General features: G+C 43.1%; 1 protein-coding gene across 1 annotated transcript in view; it reads left to right on the top strand.

Moving 5' to 3' along the window:
- Nucleotides 1–7865: 7865 nt before the first annotated feature.
- plxnb2b (plexin b2b) overlaps nt 7866–23580 on the top strand; it is a 127327-nt gene continuing 111612 nt past the window's right edge. Inside the window, 1 exon segment of the mRNA XM_034218709.1 lies at nt 7866–8501. The gene's annotated coding sequence lies outside the window, so the exon portion shown is untranslated.

A 23580-nucleotide genomic window follows, 5' to 3' on the forward strand; every position in this document is an offset into this window, starting at 1 on the left:
GAACAGGAATGAAAAATGGCTGGACCGGAAATTGATTACGCTTCGTTTTGGTATTTTCACTTGTGTGTTATACAGCCATAATGAATGACCCTTCAAAAAAGTGCCTAAACAAATTCCATGTAGGAAACCTATTAAATGTAAGCAATGGACCAGGGACGAGTTGAAACTGCACAAGGCTATTTATTATCCCTGAGAAGGCTTTAGTAAACTGTGTTTTATTCCCCAAAATTACCTGTTAAAAGCATGTTCTCATTTCAATGTTATACATTCTTCCTAAAGATTACAGAGACATATTTATCAGTGATGCAATATTTAAAAACATTGCATAACAAACACAGTTATGATGTAGGGATTAATTAAAGTTTCAATGGAAATACAAACATTATTATGAGATTATTCCTTGAGGATTATGTCCTCGGGGGGACATAAAACTGCTCTAAAGTTGTTTTCACAATACTAGTTATAATATTGCAATATGTACCATGTCTCTGGTTCTGTGTCTGTTTTTGTCTGTTGTTGATTGTGCCTTGTGTTCATTCATTCATTCAGATATGTCTTACACTAGCAAAACACAACTTCACTCCTCATGTGTTGTATTGAACTGTATATAAATGACACAAACTATTTTTGTTCTGTTATAGTAACAGTGGCTTGTTAAATACATGTAAAAACACAAACCAGATTTATCAGTGAAGTCCTACGAGCCAGCCACCAGGAGAAAAGATGCCTACATGCGGGAATTCTAATACTGTACATGTTTTTGATCAGACCATAAGCCCCTATTAATGATGAGCACCTTGCACACATGTGTCTGTGGTATGACACATTTACCGTGTGGGTTTTAAGAAGCCCTTTGCCTTGTTGTAAAGCTTCAGTGGGATAATGCAGGTGCTTTTGGGTGCTCAGCAGATAAGCGTTGGCGTGCCAGGTGTTAAAGCTGCCTGGGCTGACACATTAGACAGGGATTTGCTCCTGCCAGAATGTCAGGCCAATGAGGTTCGTAGAGGTAGGCTTGGATCCCTGTCAGAGACAGGTAAGTATGAAGATAAAGGGATTACACCATGTTTGCGCAAAGTAATCTCAAATGAATCCTGCCAGCCTCTGTTTCATCCTCACCTGGAAAACACACATTTCCAACACATTACATGAACCGAGTTAAATTCAAAGGATGATCCCTTTAACATGGCTTAGAGAGAATTTGAGGGCACATTGGGTTATGGTCATTTAACAACTGTTACAGTAATAATCTCCTGTAAGTCTTTGAGGCACCTGATTACTTTTTTGTATTAGTACTTTCTCCTTTATCTCCAGCTCTGCCCAGTGAAGCGAAGTGTTGGGTTCTGTAATCACCTGGGCCGTGCCATGAATGAGACTCGGTGTGGTGGTCCCTCACTGCCAGGCTTAGACTTCACCTGTTGAACAAATAGGACTGTGAAAGCAGTTGAAGTTCCTTTCGGTTAGCGGCTCTCCCCACTGGTTGGCTGAGAGATGAAAATAGAGTGTAACAGATGGCTTAGCTGTTTCTGCCATTCAGCACAAGCTGCTGGGCAGACAGCTAATACCATGCCATCCAAAAGGGACTCAGTGGGCTGCACATAGTCTTCAACATGCTGAGAGCTATTTTCCCCCTCAAGCATCAATCACAGGTTTAAAAAACAAGAGAAAAAAAAATCAATGACTCCGGTCACTCAATCCAACCCATCATACACCATGTGGAGCAGAAAAGGGGGTACACATGGTTCTGATGAACTAATTTAGTTCCTGGGGCATATATTTGAACGCAAATATAGTTCTGTTGAACCATTGTGGGAAAAGTACTCCGGTGTGAACGCGCTAATAGTTATCAAGACTGTTTTGGTTTGGGCACCTAGTTAGGATGCCACCTGGGCACCTCCCTAGGGAGGTGTTCCAGGCACATCCAGCTGGGAAGAGACCAAGGGGTAGACCTAGGACCAGGTGGAGGGATTATATCTCGTTGCTGGCCTGGGAGCGCCTTGGGATCCCCCAGTCAGAGCTGGTTGATGTGGCCAGGGAAAAGAAAGTTTGGGGCTCTCTGCTGGAACTGCTACCCCCACGACCCGACCACGGATAAGCGGGAGAAGATGGATGGATGGATGGTTTTGGTTTGGGGGAAATGTAATCTTGTCAGTAAAGTCTGTAGACTGTGTTTTTGCCAACTATAGGCTGATCCAGCTTAGACCATACAGTGCCACTTATAATCACAAAGACCTTGTCAAGGACACACAACCTCTTAGAATTACTGACATTACTGAATCAATGGGGGATAGAAATGGTGCACGCTTTGTGTAAAAGTGTGTGCATGCAGTGTTTGTTTACCTACAGGCCATTGTGTAATCTGGGCCACATCTCATCATTTGGTTAAGGGCATTTATTAATGCTGAGAGTCCCTCTGTTGCCTCTCAGAGTTGGGCCACCTGGACAATACAGGACGAGCCGGGCAAACTGTGATTAGATTGTGTTATGAGCAGGGGAGGATACCAATTACATTTTTCATGTGCAAAGTGACAGCTCTGCCAGAGCAAGGAGACATCTGATAAGAGAAGACAAATGTCGCTCTTGGTGCCTTTTAGTTTCTCCATCAACTTCAAGGTCAAAGACACAGAGTTATATTACAGTTTCACTCCTCAATGCCACACAGGAATACATTTAGGTTTCAAACATCAATTTTCTAATTCAAATATTGTGTCTTTCTTCCTCTCTGACACACACATGCTTGCAGGCTGTTCACACCAACCCACACACTGCTGCCATCCTGCTATTCCCAGCTTGTGGTTATTCCCAGACTGAGTCAGAATGGCACCATAAGCCTGTGTGTCCGTTTTATGCCAAACGTGATGTCTCCTTGTCGCACATGCCTTGGCAGAGAATCACATCCCTGCATACAGTAGCCATCGCTGGGCTGCTCACACACCCTTCCCTCTATAGTTCCATACAGTGTATACATCATGTTGATAGCTGGGGGCACATTTTAGGTAAGGAAGCCATTTAAATCAAAGTTTTCCTTCTGCTGTAAATAACCTTCCTCTGTCTCCCAGCTGAGTCTTTCTTCACGCCTTTATCATTCACCACCATGGCAGTTTCCTCTGTCAGCTGCTCCATCTGTTATCTCTGCATCTTTAGGTTTGCCACCACAGTATATCTGGCAACCCTCATACAACAAATAACAAGGCTGATAGATACTGACTACACAGATGTATAGCAAGAGCACAACCAGGGGTACGACTGAGAGAATGTGTAAATGTATATATGTATATTTTTCACTGAACACATAATTAGATGCATAGATATATTTATTATTAACATCACCAGTGTTTATGTCGGCCTACTGTATTTAAAAAAGAATGCTGTTATGAAAGCCAGGACCATGGTATTTATCAAATGTCATATAATCAACCCAACTTCATCTGTAAAAGTCTTATTTATCAATGCAGTGGGACTCCCCGGGCCAGCTCTATCTGTGAAATACTGGTAGTGTGTGGGGAGGTGTGTGGCGCAGTGGGTAGTGCATCAGTGTTCAGATCAGGGGGGCACAGGTTCAAACCCCACTGCAGTCAGCATGTCGTTGTGTCCCTGGGCCCACAGTATTGAGTATGGAAGACGCTTTGGATAAAAGCGTCTAACATGTAATGTAATATCTATAAATACAGTATCATAAAAAAAGTATCATCTTTTGAAATGGAAATAACTTGTTTATGAAGCTCAGATATGCCTCGGTGTCCTAATGGACTTGCTAATGATGCGTGCACTTAAACTGATCTTGGTTATGGATGTTGTGCTAATAATCTGATGTGCTAAATGCAAACTATTAACCTTATCGTCCCACAAAAAAAAAAAAATGTCTGAAACAATTCATGCCTAAAATGTTTTTCTGTAAAACACATAATGTAATATATACTTGATCATATCTAAGTGAAGGCGATCTGTATAAATGAATGCTTGTTTGACTCTTGAGCTAATGTAATAAGTACATTTCCCTGTGGGAGATCAATAAAGATCGTATTGTATTGCACGGTATTTGTTATGTGACGATGAACACGGTTTGCTATCCTGGCTCCAAGATGGTGGAATGAGCTCCCCATTAACACCAGGACAGCAGATAGCTTGCACATCTTCCGGCGCAGACTGAAAACTCATCTCTTTCGACTCCACTTCGAGCGATAGAATTATTAACAAAGCACTTATATACTAATAAAGGGCTGGCTTATCTAAAGCCAGTTGAGTAGCACTTGAAATGTTTTTGCCCTATGAAACCTGATATACTTATATGATTCTGTTTTCTTCAAGGTTGTGTCTTCCTGGTCGAATGTACTTATTGTAAGTCGCTTTGGATAAAAGCGTCAGCTAAATGCAATGTAATGAACAGGAAATCAACAAAGCAACAAGAGCAACACAAGGTGAAGTCAGCATTAGTCTCCTACAATGCAATACCATTTAATACAGCATCACAGCAATGCATATAGCTTTATATCTGGAAACCAGGAAATGTGATTTAACATTTGTTAGTTTTAGGGTTGTTGTATTCAATTGTTTTGTCTTTGAGGTATTTGTATTATGTCATACACACATTGTACACACAGTGGAGATGGATACAACATGTTTAGTTTACAATGAATCCTGTTTGCAACACATTTCTTTAAGTAGCCCTATTTAACATTGATATTTTAATTGAATAAATGATTTATAACAAACTATATCGTTTTCCTCTCATAAGTGAAGACTGGTGTATAAACAAATAATTATGAGAAGAGAAAAAAACAGTGATAGATATTTCATAATAGGAGAAATTATAATTGTTAAAACATTTTTACATGAATAAATAAAGTAAAAGGTTCCTTGTAATACATGGTTATTTAATTGACTGTTTATTAGCAATGACAGAATATGTTATCCTCCTGTTTGTCAGAGGTTGTAAGTTAATGAGAGTTACAAGCTGCCACCAACAGAGGGCAGTCTGTCCACATGGCACACAGACTCTGAACTATGAACCTTGAATCTGATGACCACTACATTATTATGGACTGCTGAAACGCTGTGTCATAAATTACGTTATATAATGTGTTGATAGTCAAAACATTTTACAGTCCGGAGCTGCTGAGGGACACTGTATGACAAATGGTGCTGTTTGACACCGGCATGATAACAGATCATCACTATTCAAGCTACATAAAAGGCAAGCTGCAGGAAGGTATAGGCACATTGATCAAAATGTCATCACATTCAGGCAATCTAATAGAACAAAGTGCATTTATTTTCCACGTTAAAGAGCTTTGACTCGGCCTGGCTACCTCCTGACATCCCCTGAGCTAGCACGTTCACGACTCAGCATTACTCTTTAGACAAACAGGTTTGGACATATTGAACTCAGACCCAAAACAACTTGCCTGTAGCCCGCCACTTTCCACTCTCCCAGCTCTGTTTGTGATTGGGGAAGTGTTTGTCTCTCTCACTCTCTCTCAGAGTGTCTGTTTGCCCGACACTTGTCTGGCGTGGCCTAGTTTCGCCTTGATCTCATCAGTCAACGTGAGGACCTGTGAAGGCCATCTCCCCATCTTGCTCTGTGAATCTCTGCCAGCTTCGTGCCTGTGTCAGCACATAGGGACTGACTCACACCCACGCATTCTCCAGTCCTCGCTCCAGGGCCCAATGGGCAAAAGCAGCACATCTCCCCAAACAGACAGCCTCATTTACATGCCCATAAATCACTCACAAAACTCACACCCCAGCCACACAACAAGGCATGACACAGAGCCACGAAGCCCACTGCCAAATTGCAGTGTTTCATGATATTAGGCTCAAAGGCAGAAATAAGCTATTCATGTAACCTCTTGGGTGATGATTGAGCCAATCATGCTTGAGTGGTACTTACACACATATGGCCCATATCTGAAATCAGAGCAACTTGTGGCCCCATGCTGCATGAATGAATCAAAAATCTGTGCATTTCCTACTTAAAAGACTTAAACATATGGCTGAATCAAAGCTTGTTACAGATTCAAGCAGCAATGAAAGAATGTTGGATTTTCTGAAACTCAGCTTGCATATAGACTCTTATTTCACTATTTCTAAACAATTTTTCTTTTTATATGTACTTTTTAATATTTACTTGCACTATATTTTTCTGTATTATTGTGTTGCACTGTTGGAGAAGCCTGTGACGTAAGATCTTCATCGACATAACTACTCAAAATGATACTGCTAGTGATTAACGATTCAGCATCCAAGATACTGGAGATACAAGATAGTTGTAATCACTATTAACACGACGCTTTTAAGGACGTAGTGAAATGTGGCTCTCTGAAATATAAATAAATGACAAGTGTTTCCTCTTCAAAATATTTTTAGACTAAGAAATGTCCCCAATTCTCTTTCATTCGCATGCAATATCAATGTACTTTTTTAGGTTTTGTTAAGCTGTTTGTAGGACAAGGAAACTGCGATTTCCATCATTACATTAAGCAACTGAAATAGAGAATATTTGTAATGATAATTTGCAATGATTGTTCTTAAGTGGGCTTTTGGAGACCTTACACAATTGAAACCTATACCTAACCTTTGATGCAGTTGGGTTTTGTGTACAATGAGTTTAAAGATAGCTTCCTGCAGCTGAGGCTTCTGCTTGTTTTGGATTCTCAAAGGATCAAAAATGACATTTTTAAAACTCAGCAGCAACGTGGCGTTCTCTGGATAAATGACAGACCTCTCCGTCACTGGGAATTATTTCCCTCCAGAAGCCACGTTTGGTAAAGCTGTCCATGAAGTCTGTTGATAGTGCTGAGTAAACTGAATACTTGACTCTGAATTAGCACATGCAGAAAATGTTTTTAAGTCTCGTGAGTAGGTGACCTTCAAAAAAAGGCTTTACCATCTGACACTGAGTTGATGTCTATTGTTGTGGGAACGTGGGGTATACAGCCCTCAGAATTGACATGTTAAAAATAGTGCCAAACTGGTTATTCTTTAGATTTAATGTCCTTAAAACTATTCAATTTTCCAGCAAAAGTGAAAAAAATAATGTTATCAAACATCAATTAGTTATACATTTAAAAAAAGGATAATAGCTTAATTACATGTAGCTGCTTCAGTTGCTTGCTCACTGCCATGGTTTAGCAACATAATGTAACTTAGTAACATAATGAAATGGTTTTTCATACTTTGACAAGAAGAAGAAGAAGAAAGAAGAAGAAGAAGAAGAAGAAGAAGAAGAAGAAGAAGAAGAAGAAGAAGAAGAAGAAGAAGAAGAAGAAGAAGAAGAAGAAGAAGAAGAAGAAGAAGAAGAAGAAGAAGAAGAAGAAGAAGAAGAAGAAGAAGAAGAAGAAGAAGAAGAAGATTGCATTTATTGTCATTACGTACTAGTACAGGTAGGCTACTACGAAACGGTTTCTCTGCATTTGACCCATCCAGGAGCAGTGGGCTGCCATTATGTACGGCGCCCGGGGACAAGTAGTTTACAACTGTCTGTTATGGGGACAATACATGTTGTGTTGTTTTGTTCATAAAGGTATCATCATCAGCTTATATTTCAAAAGTATCTGCAAATAACACCAAAGCATTCGGTATCATTGATCATTACATTTGTTTTTTGGCCATTTAAGTTTTCCTAACGTTTTGTTTTTCACAAATGAAGAAGTGTAATTTCCTGGGAATTAATCCTCATATTTCATGGGGATGTTTAAAAAAAAAAAAAAACACGTCTTTTTATGGTATGATTTGACAGAATTATGTAACTGTGCTAAAAATAATCCGACAGGGCGGGAACCTCAGTGAAACTAAAACCATTAACCTACTTTTGCACATGTCCTCGTGATATTAGGGGAGCCACCCCCACAGACCCACAGCGCTGGGCTGCCACACCGCTCCCACCGCCCGAGGGAATATTTCGGTGTGTCGGCGAACAGACGACACAACTTGTTTCGCTATCCCCGCTCCCTGTCTCCCCACGCACACACAAACACACACACAGTGGCTCGGTGAGTGTGGAGTGGGAGGGGAATATTTCTTCCACTAGCCGGTCGCTTCTCTCTCTTCCTCCCCTCCCTTTCACTCCCTTTTCCTCTCCTCCCTCCGTACAACCTCCCGGTTTCCTCAAACGCGATGACAGTCAAGGCGAACGCGTGAGCGGATCCCACAGGTGTGTTCCTGACAACTGAAGCCACGGATCCTCACACACACACACACACCTGGAAATTACCATGTGACTCGGCACCTGGGCGTGGAGAAAGTCCCTGATATTCTACCAAGAGAGCCTTTTGTTGAGGAGTTGCTCGGGTCGCCTTTCAACGGGAGTCGTTCAAACAAGTAGCCCGTGTTTTCTACGGAATAGTGCCTTTTTAAAAAACCCTCACATGACGTGTGGGGAGAGTAAAATGTGAACTTGGTCAAGGACTTATTTCCTTTTTTTTTTTTTACTCTTTCTCCGAAGGGTTTGACAGTATCGGGACTTTTCGCTTCTGTGCAACTCTCTCCGCTGCTTCTCCTCCAAGGTGAGTTCAGGGGAAGCTTGTGTTTCGCAGCTAAGTGAGGTCGGGAGTCGGCATTTAAGCATAATATACATTTCTAACTCGGGTGTATTCAACACTAAGTTTTGATAGCTTATGATACGCCCTATGGATATGGCATGGAGGGGTAAACACGCTGCTCTTTACACGGTACTGTTTTATACACCGTGTCACACTGAAGTATTCCTACATATGTCCATTGAAAACACATGTGCTTCTGTAAATGAATGAAATGCGTTGAAAACAGTTGTTTAAAAAGATAAAATAATGTGTACTTCAGTTTTTTGTGCAGGAATTGTCGAAACGCTTGTCATGTCTGGGTGCAAAGTTGCTCTTCTGGTAAACTCAACAGCTGTGTGTTTGGAGATTAAAAACAACAACAACTAAGAACCTCCTGGCAGACATGCTCTACCCTAAACCATTTCATCTCAGCCACAACATCTGCCCAGTCAACTCACAAGGAGCCTTATGTCCCTGAACACAGGCAATTTAAGTGAGGAATGGGCATGTGGACTGTGTTCCTCACCTCTGGACAGTAGGCTGTACATCAACAGCTGAGCGGACTCAAGCAACAGAGAGCATTGCCTTTTGTTTGTGTTTCTTTCCCCTCTCTTTCTGATGGAGAACAGGGACACAGAAGCACAATTCATGTCCTGTTGAATCTCCTATACAGTTCTGTCAGTCTGTATCTCTCAGTCCCTGGCGCGGCCCTCTTTAGACCACTGTACTGCCTTGTTGTCTCTATAAATCACCCTTTTATGTTGGCAGGCCATGCATTCTTCCACCCCACGTGCAAAGACCTACTGTACATCGGATGCTCTGTCTCTTAGGGATTAATTTCATTAGATAACATTATGCAAGCAGTCTTATAGTGGGAATGGATTAGTGCAGTGCACGTGGAGGCAGCAAAGGCTGGTGATGGCTGGAAGGGCGTTATAGCAGGGGGTCAACAGTCTACCAACTGAGCAAGTAAGGTTTTCCAATAGATGCCATCTGCTCACATGGACACACACAGGCAATTGAAAACCAAGCTGCTTCCTTGTCTGTTCCCACTTTCCACCATATCTCTCTTTCCTTGTTCTTTCTCTCTCTCTCTGCCCAACAATGCTTCATTCACAGTTTATCTCTTCCACTCTGAATAAATAGAGACACCTTATCTGCGCACAGGAGAGTGGTGATAAATGCTTTCTCCTGCTCCCTGCAAGGGTGAAGAAGACAAGCGTACCACACTTCTTCATCATGCACTTTTCCGGGCAAGTGAATCGGAGACATATCTCGTTCAGGTCATGTTAGTGTTTCAATATCCTGCAAAACAATCCCAAAAGCTGAGTGCAAACTACTTTGCTGTACAAAGAAAACAGAAAATGACAAACAAGGCAGGCGATTCTCTGTAAACTTTGTTTTGGTTAGGCTGCTGCCTCTAGAAATGAAACTTTGTGGTGAGATACACTCCAGCTATTCTTAGATCCAGTAAAATAGCCTCTGATCAAGTGTGAAACAGAGTGTAGTGAGCATTTAGATGTTAAGCTGCCATGTGTTTTGTTTGAAAAAAGTTAATTGTGTCCTGTTTTAGTATTGCACACTTTTCTCTGATAGTTTAAACCATGTCATCTCCTGGAACCATGTGCCGCATTTAAGCGAGCGCTGTAATATTTTTGAGGTCAAATGAATTTGAACTGTCTCTTTTGTTTCCTTTGCCTTGGATTACTGACTTCTGTCATTTTCATTTTGAAAATAAAACCATAATCCTCGTACGCAAGGGAAAGCCCATGCCTCCTGTCTGCAGCCTACAAGCTGACAAACAGCATTAAACAAACTTATATTGGTAGTACATCGCAGGTTGTTCATTTAAAATTGCTAGTTAATCTCCTTTTTTCTTGTCTTTCTACTAAAAACACAATATTTTCTCATAAGCATACTGCTATCTGTAAGCTAGTTTCGCTTTGATTAGCTGACTGTAAGTCATTGTTTGACCAACATGACCCCACTGTGGATTGGACTTTGTAAACCATTTGCTCATAAAATAGGTGTCGCGTGCATGAGAAAGACACCTACCAATGCAGTACCTCTAGCTTATCTAAAGTACACAGGCTTCAGAGGAGTCTGTGCAGATGCATGAAGGGCGTGTCAGCTAGGCATTAGACGGCTAAAGAATCTGGGGAATAGAGATTTCCTTCAGATAGGAGATAGGCTTGTCTTTTCATGTCTTGAGGATTATACAATGACGAAGGGACGTCATGGTGAGGTGGATTTCTGATCTTATTCCCGTCGGGTTGTACAGCTGCCACCCTTGCCCTTGGACTCCTTGGCCTGGTCCCAAACCTTCCCTTCAACAACTTCCCTTTCTTTACCTGGCCATCTTGCTCCAAAGTGGCTTTGTTTGTACTTCACACACCAACTCCTCGCCACTCCACACTTCTCCCCTTCTGTGTATTTGAGATATGTGATAACAGGACAATGTATGACAGTCTTGTGTGATCATGCCAATTCTCATGCTAACTCTCCCGGCAGCCAGCTATGTGGACAGGCTCTTTGGAAGGAGATGGCGGCCAACCCACCAAGTTATGAAGCTTTAAATCCACTGCAATCCACAGTTTAACCTGGTTTGTCCACAGGCTTCTAAGCACTTTATTATTATGGTCAAGTTCCTCAGAAGGGTGTACTTTTGCCTCCTTTAAAAACAACAGTGAAATGTTCTCAACCCACACACAGTCTTTCATCTCATGACAGACCACACCAAGCCCTCTATCCATCGTGGCTTACATTCTTCTCCACTCCGCCGCCACCTCGTGCTGAGTTTTCCCCGCGGCTGCCCTCACTTCTACCTTTTAACCGTTGGGACTTTTCCCTACACTCTCAGTGCTCGGAGCGTGAGTAAGAGGAACATGATGAATATTGTAAACATGCTCACACTCATGAAAGAGATAAATGATTCACATAGGGAGGCAGCTGCTTTAATTGCTTGGTTGAGAGGTTGTGGGCAGGATGTCTTGCCAGAGAAGGTCGACAACCTAATATTTATTTTAAAAGAGAAAGGGAAACGGTTGATGTGAGGTTTTGAGAGGAAGGCAGCTTGTATACAAAGAGATCTCCCTTGTATTCAGTACAAGGGAGATCATGTAGGCATGTTGTGTGGGGATGACTGATAGCAGACATGAGGTTGCATAGCTGAGGACTAAACACTGGTGATGGATCACAATACACACATCTGCCTCGGTTTGCCTCACCCACTTCCCCATGGCAGCTGAGCTGACAGGCTGACACACAGTACCACAGAGGCTTGTGATGCTACCTGCTCACTGAAGGCCTGTCAACCAGCTCTGGACAAAGGCAAAAGTTCACATCCAGCCAGCCAGGCAGCACACGGGCAGGTATCTGAAAACGAATCAGCAATGATGAGTGAAGGGTCACCTTGATTTCCTATCCTGGGAAATCTCAGTCCGATGCTTTCTTCTCAAAGCTTGTATTGGCAGCAGAAAAGAGAGCAGCAAGCTAATGTATGTGTTGCTTTGGTAATTGAGTCTGGCACGTATTGCTATCAAAATGCTATCCACTTAATCACTTCAGAGGGAAGTTGGTCGTGCCTGCTTCAATCAGTGTAACGCTACGGGCTGATGTTCGGTCCAGCTCACGATGTAAGGACGATTCACAGATCTCTCAGACTTTAACATATCGAAGATGAGTCAACGCTTCATTTCTGTGCAAATTGAGGGTGCCTGTGTAGGATTTGGCAGCGTTCTGCTGATATAACTTTCTCAGAGAGATTTTGGTTTGAAATGGACTTAGGCTTACTGTACCTGAGAAATAATGGAAACTGTGGAACCACTTATCCCACCTGTAATGCATTTTCACTGCACTTTTTGTTCCTAACTGAGCGTCGCTCCATGTTGAGTGTCATTTAATCCTAGCTAAGAGCACAGGGTGCAATTCATTTTTATTCAAGTAATTTCTCAGTTAATCCTCAAAATGACCAATTAACTTCTGCCAAGATCATTTTTAATTATCACCTCTGCTTTACAGCTAATATGACTTCCAGCTGGTTTATGTTAATATGGTAGTTGCTATCGAGTATTGGCACTCTTCTTCTTCTTTTTTTTTTGTATGCACGCTGAGCGATTAATTATGTAGTACTGAAAATGAGCCTCAGCCAGGACTGGCGGGTGACAGATGCATGACAGGTCAGTGCGCTGTCGGCAGCTGGAGATGAAGGTCACACCAACCTGAGAGAGCTAAGGGGGAAGGTGGAAACTGTGGAAGACATGGAGGGATGCTCTGTTAAAGTGTAACTTCATAGAAGAAGAATGACCCTCATTGATATAGGAAGTAACTCAATTGCACGATTTTGACTCTGAACAACCTTGTTTTAAATAGATGTGCTTTAAAAAGAAACGTATAAGCTTCAGTGAGTCTCAACCAGAAACAGCCCTTCGTGTGGCGTGAACATCTGATTAGAAAAGCATTACAATATTTACCACTTTAATTTCCATATTACAAGCAACTGCTATTTATGTTCTTTCACACATTTAAATAAGAAAATTATAGTTGACCTGCCAGGTATTTGTGCATTAAGAGTGCCTCATTTACAATTTTAAGTGGGGTGAAATCTGGCACCTCTTATAATATAAATTCTGTAGGCAGAACGTGCTCTAAATAGAAATAACAACATTAGATCTCGAGGAAATATGCTGTCCTTATTATCGCTGGCATCTGCTGAAACCAACTGGCAGCTGGAAAAGGACATGGACATGGGGGGGGGGGGGGTGGCAGCACTGCTGGAGGTAGGGTGTCTATCTCGTGCTTGTCTTTTTCGATCACAGTTTAAAGTCAGGGAAGGTTTTGCTGGGAAAAGATGAGATTTTTTTCATTAAGCCATACCTGTGCTTGACATTGAACACTATTTTGCACTCAATTGCTTTTGGTAATTATGTCTTTAAAATGAGATCACATGCTTGATTAATTAAATGTAAGCATAGAGCAGAGAGTTCACTTGTCCAAGATGTTTCTCATTCTGCTGTACATTACATAAAATATGTATCTATACTTCTTAGAAAGTACATTATCGAGCTATAATACATTGTAATGGCAAGGCTGTCTGCCTTTTTATACATTCTATAATGAAATGGTATTATGAAATTTAATCATTTCTATGTCAGTGTCCTTGCCTCTGTTAAATGAGGAGGGTATTGTGGCCTTTCAGTAGCCTATGATCCAGGAGGGACCTATTAAAATCTGTTCATACAGCAATTGTAAAAGTTCCTGAGAATCTAGTTAAATGCCACTGGCTCTGTTGCTTCTCATCTGTAAACTGGAGGGCCCATTTTACTGTGGCAGCAGTAATAACGCTGGCAAAGAAACTGCCTTAACCTTATAGGCTGACATTTTGTAGTGACCACCGGTTGCTAAAATGAGTGGTTGCTAATGTCTGAGGTGAGATTTCCTAAGATAACAGTGTTGTTTTAAGTTTGAGAGGTTTCTTTATTGATCCCCATGGGGAAATAAGTCACCCAGAATGATGTAGCAGGGAAAAAGGCAAGTAGATTATAAGCAAAAAACGAAGGAAATCTGCAATAAAAGCAGCAAAAATAGACATTAACAGAAAATATTTTTTTAAAACACTGAAAAAAAGCGTAGAGGTGAGCTTTGTGATATTTGGTTGCATAATTATTTGGAGAGCAGACATAAGGGCATTAGTATGAGTTAGGTTTCTACTTTGGCATTGACCTTGTTTAGTTGGGGCATTGTAGCAGACTAGACACAGACTTGTATTTTACACCTCCCTGCCTTGGTCGTGCTCTGACAGGAATGTTAGCTCTGCCTGATAAGCCAACCATGACCCCTGTGCTGGAGCAATGTGGAAGTATCCAATGCTCTTGTGTTTTATAACTTCCTGTTTATGCTCACGTCTCTATCTTTGAAGCCTTTATCAGCAGAACAGAGTCTCTCTGTAACCATTGTCCTGCCCTCCATAACTTCTGTTGAATCCTTTTTTTTTGTACAACTACATTTTTTTTGTCTTTCCTTACTCAGTGTGTCTTTAGTCTAGGTGGATATTAATCCTGGTGCTTCAAACCTGCCTGGGGCTTCGGGGCTGTCTTCTGAAATGCAGATCTGTGGAGGTGTCATCATAACTCTATGTCTTGGGTGTCTGCGCTTGCCCCCCAGCCTTACTCTCCTATTCACGCAGCCATGATGACATGCATATTCCTCACTGACTCATTCAATGCTGCCCAGTTTTGGTTTCCCCCTCTCAACTTTATATGCGCCAAAGGAAGTTGTCTGATATATTTTATGCTGGTGTCTGCAAATCACGTAGACATGGTATCTGCATTTTTCTATCTTCTCCCTTCTCTTCACTAATCTGTATACAGTGAGTCAGACATGTGATGGTCATGGACGGTACATTTTTGTTCTGTGACACTCTTGTTTCACAGTGTTCCTGTTTTCACAGATCTGTGTTTACAGTTGCTCTGCCGCACTTGGTTTCCAGCCTCTAACTAAAGCAAATGACAGGCCTAGAATAAATGACATCAGAGTTGCAGCCACATGCCCCTGTAAGAATGCCTAAATATTTACAGGCCTGCATAACACATGCTAGCCTACCACTTGACTTCCCATTTGTACAGCCTGTAAGTTTTGAAACTCAGCCCTGTGGTCGCTCCCTTCTTCTGTTGCTGCGTCTATTCTACGTCCTGTCTGGGCTGATCCCACGTCATTGATCCTTCCGTGGAGCTTGGCTCTTTAATTACAGTCATTAGCCCGAGTAGATCTGCTGCTGAGGTTAGAGAACCTTATTACCAAGACCTTGTCTCTCTCCTCCCCACACTGCGAACAGTTTACTGCTGCTCGCTAGTCCGTCTATGAAAACAAGCTGCAGTTACAATGTTTACAGAAAACAGGCTGCCAAATTGGATCCCCAAATCACACAAGTCTCACTAGGAGAACATTTCCCCTTCTACTTTCATCCTCTTTCCATTGATATGGAGGAGCTTTCCAACAACAGATTGAAGCAAAGTGGGGTCTAAGAGGCCATGTCAATGTGGCGCTGCTTGTTGACTAGGGGGGACCGCCGTCGAATGGTGGCATGACCAGACCAGAGTAGCCATTTATCCACCACTCCAGACCTCCATTAAGGTCTCTCTGTAGTCCTCCCTGTTGAAATGTTCAGTCACTTCCACTGACATGCATCTCTCCGCCTCCCTTAGCCAGTGTTTTTATTTTTAACTGGGATCTGTTCTGTTTCACTTCCAGTCCCTGTTTTTGTCTGCCGTCAGGATGTCATCACGCATTCCTTTGCGTCTGTTGTTTAATTAGTCATATGGATTCGGTCTGCTCTTTGGGTGATGGAAAAAATGTACTCACATCTTGGTCCCATCGGGTTCTTTATGTGTCTCTCTCCACCATCCGACTTGAAAACAAAACATTATCCCCCTTGAGCAGCGTGCTAAAACTACACATCTGTTCTGCTCAAAGGATATAAACAAAACAAGTCCTAATTACTGGATACAAATATGGTGTAAATCCATGTGATAAAGTGTCTTTTTTTTCTGTAAGGGAAATCTGATTGGACCAGATTAAAGTGATTTAGTATTTAATCTAAATCTGCATGATATTTGTTTGGCCAGGCCACACCTATACGTTCTGGTCACAGTATCCATGAAATATGGAAGTTGTGGCTCTGCGTGTGACAATACTGATGTGACTGTTTTTATGTTGTTAGCTTTAGAGACACTAATCATGGAGATGTGTCCCTAAAGCTCAAGCATAGAGCAGCCTGACATGGCTTCAGGCTTGATTTATTTTTTTTTTTTTTTTTTTTCAAGAACTAGGTTAAGCCTTTGAAAAAAATATGCTGTGCAAAACATTCAGTCACGCTGGCGAGTTCCTCATGCTGTAGTTGACCATTAAGGAAGTGTTGAAACGTGTCTGCGTTAAAGTGGGCTTTCTGGTGCCACAGCCTCATGACAGAATATAGTCCTACCTTTGTCTAATGGCATCACGCACCTGATGTTGATGTTAGTAACAGAACCCAAGCTTGGCGAGACCCTGGATTTTAATGCATTATTAGCGGCAGCAGACCACCCGTGGAGCTCAGACGAATAAAAATCCCATTTCCTCTCTGCCCATTGGTAGTATTAAGAGCTGATGATTGCGCTGATGCCTGAGTGCTAGTGAAAAAGCCACTCAGTGTGTGAGCAGTTAATGCTCTCTCAGCACAGCGAGGGTGAGGCCTTCCTTCTGTATGCATCACCCCCAGTCAGCTTGATCGATTCTCTGTTTGCTGTGTCTTGTCTGCACGAGCTCACACTGCCCACTCCACCAACAGAAAAAATATTTGAACTTCCACCAGTACAACCTGCTTTCCCAGCACATAGACACATGCACCCAGATACACAAAGGTACAGTGAGTCCACACACAGCATTTCTTTCAGCCTAAGGGGCCTGGGCGTAAATCCATGAATTCCTCATAACACAATCTGTTGGCTGATCAATAATTCAATTCTATCTGTGAGCAAGCATGTCTGGATTTAATCTCACCTGCACTTCCCTCGGCCTTCTCTTAACAAGGTGGGTGTTGTGTCCTTGATCTGGGGCTAAGCTTACGTCTGTGTGGATCTGTGTGTGTGTGTGTGTGTGTGATCAGTTTGCTTTAGTTAGCTTAGGCAGCGCTTGTTCTAGTCCATCGTCGTGTATCCACCTCCCCTGTGCATGCATGTACACGCATGAGAGCCCTTAGCAAATGTGGATTAGAGAACGCTCATTATTTTTAACAGTGTACATCTCGTGTGTCTGTGTGTACAGCAGAGTGTGGATGTGAAAGTGTCCATCTACAGTTGGTGTGTGTATGTGTGGCCTAGCATTACTATACTTGTGGGGTCCTAAATCTGTTTACACAGTCACGTGTGGGGACTCGCCTTAAATCTTAATTTTAGGGTAAGGTTAAGGGTTAGGTATGTGTTGGTTAAGGTTAGGATAAGTCTCCAGGAAATGCATGTAAGTCAAGTGTGTGTGTGTGTGTGTGTGTGTGTGTGTGTGTGTGTGTTGTGTGTGTGTGTGTGTGGGTGTGTGTGTGTGTGTGTGTGTGTGTGTGTGTGGTGTGTGTGTGTAGTGTGTGTGTGTGTGGTGTGTGTGTGTGTGTGTGTGTGTGTGTGTGTGTGTGTGTGTGTGTGTGTGTGTGTGTGTGTGTGTGTGTGTGTGTGTGTGTGTGTGTGTGTGTGTGTGTGTGTGTGTGTGTGTGTGTGTGTGTGTGTGTGTGTGTGTGTGTGTGTGTGTGGTGTGTGTGTGTGTGTGTGTGTGTGTGTGTGTGTGTGTGTGTGTGTGTGTGTGTGTGTGTGTGTGTGTTCTGTCTCTCCCTCCAGGCGGCTAGAGAGATCAAAGGCATGGATCTCATTAAAAGGTATAGAGCCTGTGGAGAGGTCAGCGGCTAAGTTCTCTTATTAGTGGGCTCCTGCAGCCTGCCTTGGTGCTGCCAGTGGGAGGGGGTCCACTCACCGACATCCCTCTGATCCCTCTCCAGCCCACACCTGGGGGGCAGTGTGCCCAACTCTCTTTCTCACTGCAAGCCTCAGCCCTATCCGACGGGGTCAAGGACAACACACAGAGGCGCGGATTTACCTCAGATCCCCGTCGTCTGGCCCTGTGTATTTCCCCTTCTTTCTATCAAGGCCTAATGGGCTGCCCACTTCCTATTCTGTTTTTATCCCTCTTTGAGTGTTTTATCAAAGGCCGCATTCAGTTTCCATCCCAGTGACAGTCTCTCTCGCTGAATATCAAGCTGCACCAATTGCCCGACGAGCGGCTTTCTGGGTCGTTAGTAACTCGTTCCAGGGCCTGGGCTCCTATCAAAGCCAGCAACCATGAACCAAGGATGACTTTCAGCCAAGGGCAACGTGTGTGTGTGTGTGTGTGTGTGTGTGTGTGTGTGTGTGTGTGTGTGTGTGTGTGTGTGTGTGTGTGTGTGTGTGTGTGTGTGTGTGTGTGTGTGTGTGTGTGTGTGTGTGTGTGTGTGTGTGTGTGTGGTGTGTGTGTGTGTGTGTGTGTGTGTGTGGTGTGGTGGTGTGTGTGTTGTGTGTGTGTGTGTGTGTGGTGTGTGTGGTGTGTGTTGTGTGTGTGTGTGTGGTGTGTGTGTGTGTGTGTGTGTGTGTGTGTGTGTGTGTGTGTGTGTTGTAGTGTGTGCTGTAGTTTGTGTGTGTGTAGTGTGTGGTCGTGTGTGTGTGTGTTGTGTGTGTGTGTGTGTGGTGTGGGTGTGTGTGTAGGACGCTTCTGAAGGTTGCCTGACTTTAGACAGTTTCTCCCTTTCCTGTGAATGGTCTTTCTCTTGACTCTGTCTCGTCCCCTGTGTGCCTCTCAGTTGAATGCCTTTCCAGATAAAACAACTCCAGTAAACTTCCTCTTTGTTTCTCCCGCTCTCCTTTGCTCGCTGATAACCACGCTATCTAAAAGTAGGCCCTGGCAGCACTCACTGTCTTTTCTCTCCCCCCCTTACTCACCTCCCCTCCTCTCTCTCTCTCTCTCCTGGTATGTTAGGGTGCATTGTATGTCATCTGTAGATGTGGGGGAAACGGTCTGTTTTTTTTTTCCCTTTTCTTTTCCGGCCCGCCAGAGAAGAAGGCGGCGGGAGCGATTGCGGGTGGAGGGGTCTGGCGAGTATCTGCTGACTGTCACTTCCATTAAGTGTGCTGTCCTCAACCACCTCCCCTATATGCCCAGTCCAGGCTCTCTGTAAGCCAAGGTCCCCTTTTGTTCAGTGTCCAGCCTTTCTAATCCACAAACCCTTCAGTCCACAGATATGCTTCGGTAATTACAGGGCAGTTCCTTTCTGTAAACCTTTCCTACATGAGGATTTAGATCATTTTTTTAGGCTTGTTTTTGTTGCCATAGGGTTTTCTTCTATATATATTTGTTGGTGTAATGTTTTGGCATCATCTTTCCCCAAGAGCAGAGAGGGATACAATCACAATGGTACACAAACTGCTCCTGCAGCCTCTTTCCGCTCACATCCTCTGTCCCTCCCAGGCTCAATCAATTAATAAAGCTTGGCCTTTTTTTAGAGAAAACAAACACAAATGCTTGGTTTAGGGATTGTCTCGTGTGCAAACCACTCGCCCATTTTTGTGTTTGTTTACATATCATTGAACGCCCTGATCCCCCGACAACAGCGCTGCCAAAAACATTGGCCTCAGAGGAATTTAGTTTAACGCTATGCAAGGGCCTTTTCCAAAGGGCAGTGCTGCGCCTCTGGTTGTTGAAGTCTGTTTAGCAGATAATCAGTGCTTTAATTAACAAAAGTCAGTTCAGAATATCAATTATAGTTTTCCTCTATCTGCAGTCATGTCACACTGAGAAACAATTATGACTGATTGGGTGTTTCTATTGTCTCTTGCTGGTGATAATTAGTTACTTAGTTTATAAATTGCACTTTTCCCCATAAACAACACCCCCTCCTGCCCTTCACTCCCGTTGGTGATTTACTTTTCTGTTTTTATATTAATGAGTGGCCTTAAGCCACCCATTCCCTCAAATCATGGGTTTGTTACTTGGTCTTTGAGTGTATTCTGTTGAAGAGGGAGAGCAGTGTGTTTTCCTTCAGAGAGCCTTAGGGCCCCTATAGCATTCATCACAGTCCATACCAGAGGTCGCGTTAACCGAATATTTTCCGTCTATGACGTTTTTTTTTTAACAATGACGGAAAAATCTGAAAGCAGTCTGTCATTTTGACAGATTAGAACAAACTCGGAACAGCGCCAAAGTTTCCCCGCAGAGAGGCTCCGGTTTTATGTCGTGTTATGCAATCCCTCCAAAAAGGAAATGATACCGTTTCCAAACCTAAATTTGCCGTACAAATCCTTGAAATGTCTGTGAGTTTTGGCTTCATCCGAGGTGCAGTGGGCATGCATAACACGGCGCGGAAATGTTACGATCCTGTCCGTCAAGTCCTGGTCCAGACATGCTCCTTGTTCTGGTATGACAAACATCTCCACTGCGCTTGCTCAAACTACAGCTGTGGTTTGATAGCAGACGCCTCCCATACACACACACTTCATTCAGTCGCACTTTGATACACATTCACAGGCTAACTCTTCCCCGCATGCTTTCTGTTTATTCTTCATTGTCAAACAACGACTCTCGTTCAGACTCTCCCATGAGTCTATCAGGCTCTGGGGTTCCTCTTCTCCGCTGGCTGGGGTAATGACATGGTTGTGGTCCTCACTGCGGTCGCTGTGAAACAACAGATCTGCTTCACAACTGCACCTTTTCTGTCTGTTTATGTGAGGGTGATGGAGTGTGTGTTGTCATCTGGAGGTGTGCCATCAACCTTAGCCTCCCGAAGCGAGCAATGATGAACAATGTTTTTGTTTCACCTCTTCTCTTTTTTTCTATTTCATCCCTTATTTCTCTCCCGACTGATTGAAACAGACCACATGTTTTCACTTCTTTGCGATGTTTGGAAATCATTTGTCATGCTTGATTGTCACTGAGACATGACCAGAGTTTGGATTTCTTCCAGTTACTGCAGAGTTTTGTTTTTGCATTTGCCAGGTGGCCTGTCCAGGGTTGGAAAAGGGTGCAGTGGAGCCAATTATAGCAATGGGTTTTGTGCGCAGTAAGCGTAGCGTGGCGGTAGTGGATGTGATGGGTTTTTCATGGGACTGAGCCACAGTCACAGATGTAAAGGTTTGATGTTTTTGGTGATTGCAAATGGTCAGTATGGACAGTCCAGTTGAAATCTGTGACTGATTGTTAAGATCAGGCATCACTCAAAGCCAGATGTTTTCATACCAGTATTCTAAATCAGCTTTTGTTACACAGTTTCATCATTGAAATGAGAGTTGTAATAATACGACTTTTTGCAAAACCCAAAACAGAATAAAAGGCTTGTGCATGCTTTGTTCGGTAGTTATATCCTAGCACTAAATGTAAAAGAGAATTTAATAAAAAGTAAAACCCTTAGTTTTCATTCCCTACACTCATAATTGATGCTCTTGTTGTTTGCTTATTCACAGTGAGGGTTGAAATAAAAAAATAAAAAGTATTCCTTTCCTAGGGTGTTATCTCCTGACTACTGAAACTGCCCCTTCTTCCCTGTGTTTGGAGCCAGTATGTGATGCTAAGTTTGGTTAGGCGCTGTACCATAATTGATATGGCAAGGGCCATTAGCTAGATCTTTGTCTGTTTAATAATACTGCTTGCCCTTACCGATAGCTTAAGTGTTTTCTGCTTATTAACTTTACTCTCATATACTCTTTTGTCAAGATTGGCATTAATCTCAATGCACGCATTTGCATTACATTTTTTACAGCAGCACACATTGAACCACAAGAGGGTTGATCAGCAAAGAAATGAACGAGAGAATGCCAGAGCACTTTTTTTTTTGCTTAGCTCAGTATAGACTTTCAAAGAAGTTATTTGTATGCATGTTGCGGTAGCCAATCTGCCCTGTTTGCGGTAGCCAATCTGGACAGGGGGTTGTTATCAGAGGACCTGAATGAAACAGCTGCCTAGCACTCTTCACTACAGCCCCGCTCAAGTCTTTCTACGCTTTTTGAAAATGTTGTGTTCTGCCCGTTGTGTCAGACACACTGCTCGCTAATGGCTCCTGGCTCTGATCCAACCTTATCCCACATTCTGAACCTGGCTTTGGTTGCATCAGGCCCCCTCTCAACTAGGAGACTTACCTGGATCATGTCAGCCAGCAACAAGCCTCTGCAAGGGAAATAGTTTTGAAAAGTGGTTGAGGCATTTGGAGAATAAGCCCTCCCCAACAGACTGCTCTGAGAGGGCATAGCTAGCACCTGCCACTGGTAACATGAATATTTAGCGACAAGAGGGTTTCAGCAAAGCCCTGTGGGTAAGCCACACCGGATTTTTCACTTCACAAACAAGCTTGGTTACATGGAATTGGCTTATTATATTGTTTGGGCTTTGCCCTCTCCCTGCCCTTGACTTGGGGAGTTGCTATTGAAATCAACTGCACGTACAGACTTGTCAGCTCTATGTAGCCACTAGCAGCTAGCCTTAGTACATCAACCTTATCTGTGATGTCACTTGCTTCCTCCCCTGTCCATGGTTGTCTGAGCCAGGTCATAAGCCACCCCCCTATCCTCCCTTTAGACCTGTCTGTTTGCTGTAATGCAGCCTAAGCCTTTTGTTGGGAAGGGCATTAGCCTATATTTGTGGGCATGGGTGCTTTGTCATCCAGACCTGGGAATGTCTGCTCCAGATGGGTGATTAGTCACTACCGGGTGTATGTGTCTTTGGGAGACTGTGAGAGAGCTGCTGATGTGTTCATGTGACCTAGGATTGGAGTAATTACAAGAAGATGAGAACGACAGCCTAAATGAAGATAAAATACAGGCACTTGTATTGCTTCATGTCATGCGCTTCTGTACGTGTATGCGTGCACGGATGTGTGGTTCTGTGTGTTTATCATCTAATAGCCACAACCCCCCCTTCCCCTGTACTCGCATCCCCAAAGCAATCTCATCGCTACCTCTGACTCGGCTAGCTGGGCTTCCATCAGCTATTTTGAGTGTAGCTCTCATGTCTTTAGGCTGCCGTAATGATAGCTTTTGCAAAAGAAAGCCCAGCTGTTTGCTCACAAAGTATGAGAATGAAAAGTGGAGATGAGGAGGAGGAGGAAGAGGAAGAAGGAGAGGATGAAAGTGTCACCAGCCCTCTTTTGTACAGCTGCAGTCTCATACAATTTTGCGGAGCAGACCTAACAAAAGCAAGAACACGTGCGCCATGAAAGATTAATTGGTTGCCGTTAGCTCTAATTCTCATCATCACCTGCAGAAAAGCGTTGCCTGGTGTTTACGAGGATAACAAGCCACCATGGGGAAAGATGTTTTTCTCTCTCTGGCCACTGGCTGTCAAAAAGTTTCCGATGTCAGGCACACCAACGTTAGAAATTGAAACTGAGATGCTGTTGTTCAGTCCTCACCTGGTCTAGTTAGCACGGCGACGGCTCATCAGCTGGCACTGATTGCACTGTGGACATGGTTAACAGCCCATTTAGAGGTTGTGTGTGCGCATGTGTGTAAACGTGCTTACAACTGAGCAACCA

Source organism: Gymnodraco acuticeps, unplaced genomic scaffold, assembly GCF_902827175.1.
Source record: "Gymnodraco acuticeps unplaced genomic scaffold, fGymAcu1.1, whole genome shotgun sequence".
Taxonomy (NCBI): domain Eukaryota; kingdom Metazoa; phylum Chordata; class Actinopteri; order Perciformes; family Bathydraconidae; genus Gymnodraco; species Gymnodraco acuticeps.